The 6,587-nt window shown below is 40.5% G+C and overlaps 1 long non-coding RNA gene across 1 annotated transcript; it reads left to right on the forward strand.

The window, feature by feature from the left end:
* The first annotated feature begins 22 nt into the window (after positions 1-22).
* On the forward strand, positions 23-5,791 carry LOC109525370 (uncharacterized). The gene is made up of 3 exons (XR_002170135.1): positions 23-655; positions 1,770-1,832; positions 5,753-5,791. It is a non-coding gene; the product is annotated as an uncharacterized LOC109525370 (long non-coding RNA).
* Positions 5,792-6,587: the final 796 nt, after the last annotated feature.

Genomic DNA, 6,587 nt, shown 5'->3' on the forward strand with positions numbered 1-6,587 from the left:
CAGCAGTATGGCGTACTATTTTAAAAAAAAAAAAAAAAAAAGCAACAACTGAAAACGGTGGCAACAAATGATGTCTTGACATAAAATGCGTATTGAATATCCTGTAAATGATCTTCTCCCCCGATTGGACAAGTACCAAGCGGATGATGAAAGTAGACTGGCTGCCTTGAGAATCCCCTTCAACTTGGATCGACTTCCATATGCTCACCACTGGTATTTTGGATGTAAAAACTGCTCATACATTAATAACCCAGATTGCAACTGACATGAGGAGCACCGACAGATGCAAAATCAACATTTATCCCTTCTCCCCAAACGCAACTTTGCGAAAGGCCGATGTGCTGCTGTCAGATGGATTTCAACTTTGACACAGCCCTTGTATCCAGTGGTTCATTCCGGACAATTCATACCTCCAGAATGAAGAATTGACTCTCAGAGAAAGAGGAGCTTTGCCTGGGTCGTGGATGTGTATGGGAACTGTTCTGTCACTAATCTGGCACAAACAAAACTGGACTACGCCAAGCAGAACATCTTTTATGCCAGTCAAAAATATTTTAATCTGGCCCTGCCCATTTCCACTGGATTGGACCTTCAAGGAACTGTAAGACCTCAAAAGCTCCCCTGCCCCCCTGTTTCAGGGTCCTCTTTAATCCAGGTGAGTAATATTCAAATCAGCCCATTAACCCAAGCAGACAACTGAGAGGTTGTGTCACCCAAAGACTCAGGCAGCTTAATTAGTGTTTCATGCAGTGACCCACTGACAGTCACCCTGTCCGTCCAACAACTCTGGCTCGCATTCCAAAACACGGCAACACTTGCCGTCGTGTCCTGCGACAGTTACTGGACGGGTGCTATTTAAATGCCCTCTAATTACTGTCAGCTAGACAATAAAGGGAATCATTCTTGCTAAACGAAGTGTTGTGTTACTACACTTCCCTGACAATTTCTCAACATGCAGCAAAAAAAAAAAAATGCGTTACTCCCTATTGTTTGGCTGTTATGGTGTCTGACTCATGTGGATTTCACACTCTCTTCTCCTTCTCTGTCTCCATGATTGTTGTCCATCAGATGTCTCATTCTTGAATGTATTTTTGTCTTGCACACAACAGTAGCTGAGGATTTGAGGCTGAAAGTCTAGCTCCTCTCTTGTAAATGTGTCAGTGCAAAAAGTACCGGCTGCATATTTTTGGTCACAGAAACAAATTGTGACACACTGACGGTAAGACAGGGGCTACAGCAGATATGGCCGCACAGTACGAGAACAGAGTCTTGTGAAAAGACCTCTGAAACAGTGTCTGCTCAATAAACACAAGATTTTTTTTCTCTTTGTATTACCGGTACTTTCCAGTTAAGGTGGATCTGAACAAACACAACAATTCAAGATTATATTTCAGACACCAAACCTGTTTTTATGCAAACCATTCATGTATTGAACTACCATGTTCCATTGTCTTCGTTTAAATCAGAGGTGTCCAAACTTTTTGCAAAGTGGGTCAGATTTGGTGGGGTGAAAATGTCTGGGGAGCCGATCATTCAGCTTCTAATTACTTTTATTGTTCACGGTGTTTGTTTCCAGCCACCTTGTCATAGTTTCCATATTTCATCCGGTCATGCCTCTTGATATTGAATTCCTTGAAAACAGCCGCAGTGTGTTGGCGAATTAGACAGTCACAGTCGTTTCGTATTTTAGTGGGGAAAAAAAAACTTGCCAATTTCTACTAGTCCTGGAAGTGACGGTCCTCTCGATCAACTTTTCCTTTTCTTTGCAGCAGTCTCCATTTTGGAAATGGGCTGGAAAGACTCACACGAGGGTCATACAGCAAGAGAAACAGGTATGTTCCTAAATTCACTCTGACGTCCAACGTGACTCTGAGAGTGTTGTCTTCGGAGAGGCAGAACCCACTCTGAGAAAAAAAAAGCGCCTACGAGCGCGGCCACGGGTCTTCTAGTGAATTATGAAATAGCTTGGTCAATGTTGTGGTCAACATTGCTGACGGGCCACACATTATTAACTTTATGTCAGAGTCCAGTGGCTGCAATTGGCCACTGGACTGGACTTTGGACGTGCTTGAGTAAAATCAGTGACTATTTTGTCACAAATAAACATCAATTCTTTAATGTTCTCATAAATGGCATACAGTATTCAGAGGTAGTCCGAGTCACAATCAGGGCTTGATATAAACATCGATCAAATGCGGGTGAATTTCAACTGTGGTAGATGACAGCGCAACTCCCATTTGCCACTTTGGCGGTTTGTATTTCAAATTGAAATCCCAAGATTGGCCGGCTTGTCCTGATTACGTTGACGATCGCAGTCATTGACAATTTATTTCGTACTCAATCAGTCATTGTTGAATTTTTTTGAAGGTTTGCCCTTCTTTCAAAACTGCGTCGGTAGCTCTCACCGTTGTCTGTCCTTCGTACTTGACGTACATGCACAGTAGTGTGAACTACAGCATGCAAAACACCCCCTTATTGTCTCCGTTGTCGTTGAGAGCAACGGAGACATGCATTGCTATCGCAACCTAAATGTCGGGGAGTGCTCTCCCTGCATATGGTCTGATTGGCAATACCATACGACATGATACATCCCGTGGCTGAGGATGCACGTGGCTGTGCAAACACGAGTTAGTTTTTCCACAAACAGGTGCCTTTGTCTCGTGCATCGGCTCTTGCTTGGACAAATGTGCAAATGACATTGGGCTCTGTGGCTCACAGTGGATACACACCGTTTTCCATTCATGTGGCCATCAGCATCGATCCAACCTGAATTGATATCACACCTCAACATAATGACACGAACGATGCCGGAAGTTCGGTTGGAAGGCAAAAACAGGGGAAATGGAAATCATGTTTACAATGCCCTTTCCATCAATGTAGTATTGCTAACAGATATACAACGCAAACGACCAAACAACTCAGCCAAGAGTGAATCATAATATCAAAAGATTTCTTCTTAGTTTATAATACGGCACGAGAGAGACACTGAGATAGCAGAAAATAAGTTAAAAAAAAATTGATTGAGGTTCATCTACAAACGACTGTACGTACACAAACTTTCTCATTATAGATCGATATGGCCCCCTGGTACTACATCAATGTATTACACTGTACATACTGTATGTTCCACTAATAGCTTATCATGAAATGTGGCTTTATGGATTCAACCGTGTTGCTGCGGAGTAGAATATGGAAGGAAAGCTGAACATGATAAGCAGCTTTATTTCATGGAAATTGAGGAAAGAGAGGAAGAAAGAGGAGGATTATAAAAAACGGGGAGGAGGACAAGAAATAAGAAGCAAAGGATAATTAACGGGGAGTAAGATAAAGCTGCGGAAAATGGAAGAGAGCGTAGTGGCTCAGTTGAGGTGAGGACTAATGTGCCTTGTTATGTTGGGATGTGAGATACATCCTGATCTGGAAGCATATTGACATAATACGCACTGTACATGTTGTTACACCATGTATAGTCTAGCGTTCCATTTACAGACTCTATATACACACTGTGTATGTCAACATTTTAACTGAAAAACAAATGACCTGTCACAGAAGAAAAAAAAAAAAAAGTGTCCAGAAACCGAAACAACAAAACAAAAATCAAAACCATGACAAAAAAAAAAAAAAAACATCCGCAAAGCTGTGAATTTATAATAACCCCCAAGTAGGGTTCTCAAACTCAATCCATGAAGTTGTCGCTTGAGATTCCCTGGATGTGTCTGGTCCGAGGAAAAATAAATAAATAAAAATACAACTAATCTAATCTCGTCAATCTTTATGAACAGGAGTTCAGAATATTCATGGTTCTTCAGAACCTGAACAAAATTGGTGGTCCAGCCCTCCCTCTCGTCGCCTTTCGCAGCCTCCCCAGCATGTCTTGTTGAGTCGTGCCATCTGATCAACTTTCTCTTGTGTGTTCAAGAAATGCCGGGTTCCCCCTGTGCTCCAAAAATAAATAAATAAAATCACATCCCATCGCCTGTTTTTCTTGAAATTTGCTGTAATAAGCCCCAACCTTTCTTTTCATTATAGGTTTAAAAAAAATAATTTAAAAAAACATGACTGGCTGACAGGATATCTTTTCCTTCCTCTTGGTATCACTTCAAAATTACATTTCACTAAAAGCTGTCAAGAGCCTGATCTATAAGTGATTAAACATACGCGCACACACACACACGCACACACACACACACACAAAAAACCCAGGGCAACATAAAACCGAAACAAAAATGCAAATGGCCCCCGGGGCGTGAGTTTGAGACCGCTGACCGAAAGCGACCTTGAAAGAAATGCAAATTTTCTGCCAGTATTGAGAAATAAAATGATTTGAATTGCTGAATTTTAAATGGCGGTATTTTCTCACCATGCAAACATTTCAGCACCTTTGGGATTTGTTATGAGGAATACCTGTTTGCATCACGTCCTACTCACTGCAACTATTTCAAAGACCTTCTGTCTCTTTTTTTATAGACACCCGATCGAAGTGAATGTTGTCAGCATTTTGTTTATTTTAAATTTTAGTGGTAATTCTATTATTGTTCAGGTGCAATGTTATGGCGTACTACTGATCCCCGCGATTCTGTAATTAGAAGGTTAGTAATTATGCAGACGCAGTGCATTTGCTGATGAGCGGGATGAACTGGTGATGCAGTGTGCAGCATTTGAAAATGGAGGGTTAGAGTTCTCTCGCCTCCTACTGTTGTGGCACTTTTAGAGCGTATATAGTAAAGCTGAGTTTGAGTCTAATGTAAAATGCCAGGCTGAATTGGACAATCAGGAAATTAGGTTACCTTTTCTTGTTAGTGTCAATTTTTGGGGGGCCCTATCATAGAGGCGGTGAGACCTTTCAAGAATTAGACTGGTGTCAAGTGTGATGATGTCAAGATAGCTCGGAAATGAAACCATCTTGACAACATCCCCCTGCTGCTGACACAGGAAAGGCCAGTAAGGCTGAAAACGAGAAAGACAAAGATGTCAGCTGTGAGAGGGAGAGATTGCAAAGACAACCCTGGATAGACCTCGGGTGAGAAAGAAACTGGACACGTTAAAGAAGACAATATACAGACTCCAAATGTTGAGACGTAATGAAAGACTCAGACAGATTCTGTCAGAATTACTGGGGAAAAAAACAGAGATATTGTCTGGCAAGACCAGATGAGTCAAGATGAACCGAGCTCTTAGAAAAGGATTCAAAGCAATGGGAAATGTGAATCCCAACTTTGTGATGTGATTGAAGAGATTGTGAGCAGTGAAGCAACTCTGCAATGTTATGGCAGCAATGCAAAGCAGACTTTTTGCGGCTATGGCGAGAATGCTAATCAGCGAAGGTTCACCGGGCTGCACAGAGGAAAACATTTAACCACTGTACGGAACATAGATGTCTGAGCATCAATCAGGGAAGTTGATTTAATGGCAGACATCAATTTCTAAATGCAAAAAAAAAAAAAACATTTTCGAATTATGTTTGTCGTGGACATTTGCAGACATCTGACGTAAATGGAATGTTGATTTTGTACATATTTTGCCCACTTAGGTTGTATGAATCAATCTATGAATATGACTGTTCATTTTTCCATTCTGTCTCTTGTGTATATACACACACACACGCACACACACACACACACCAGTACACACACAAACCATGTGTCATGTTATCTTTAACATTACTATTCAAAAAAGAATTTGCGAGAGCAAAAAATGTACTCTGGATTAAATGAAAGCGCAATATTAATTCATCTTCTTTTTCTCTTTTCAGGCCCAAATCATCAGTCATGTCTGAAGATAAAAACACAGTTTAAAAAAAATGAAAGAAAGCTGTATCATCTTTCTTTTTAAGCCCGAGCCCTACTGTCATTTACTGCTGTTGAATCTTTTCAAGTGCGGGACAAATGTTTATGATTGCAAATTGTACACGGCATTGTTTTCGGTGGTCTGGGCTCCATTTACATGGTAATCACATCATTATTGTTACCATATATTGGAGTGTGCGCCCATAATGAATTATCTGAAGTCTAATCATGAGTTTCATTTGATTTCTCCGAGAGAGATTTCCATTTGAGTATTTTGACGCATGACCGTCACGAGTATCTCTTTCATCCTCCTCATGCTTTGGCCCATGCAGGTGGAATTTATGATCAATAAGTACTGTCTCTGATTTGTACCCCTCAAGTCTGTCTCCATTGAAATCATGGTCATTTGCTTCATCATCATCATCATCATCACAGATCATTTGGAAGAATACCTGCTCCAGAGAAAGATCCTTCATTCTTTTAAGCTCTTGTCGAAGAGAAAAAAAAAAAAACATTTTCGAATTATGTTTGTCGCGGACATTTGCAAACATCTGATGTAAATGGAATATTGATGTTGTACATATTTTGTCCACTTAGGTTGTATGAATCAATCTATGAGTATGACTTTGTTCATTTTTCCATGCCGTCTCTTGTGTATATATTCACACACACACACACACCAGTACACACACAAACCATGTGTCATGTTATCTTTAACATTACTATTCAAAAAAGAATTTGCGAGAGCAAAAAATGTACTCTGGATTAAATGAAAGCGCAATATTAATTCATCTTCTTTTT

The sequence above is a fragment of the Hippocampus comes genome, unplaced genomic scaffold (genome assembly GCF_001891065.2).
Source record: "Hippocampus comes isolate QL1 unplaced genomic scaffold, H_comes_QL1_v1.1 scaffold29, whole genome shotgun sequence".
Taxonomy (NCBI): Eukaryota; Metazoa; Chordata; class Actinopteri; order Syngnathiformes; family Syngnathidae; genus Hippocampus; species Hippocampus comes.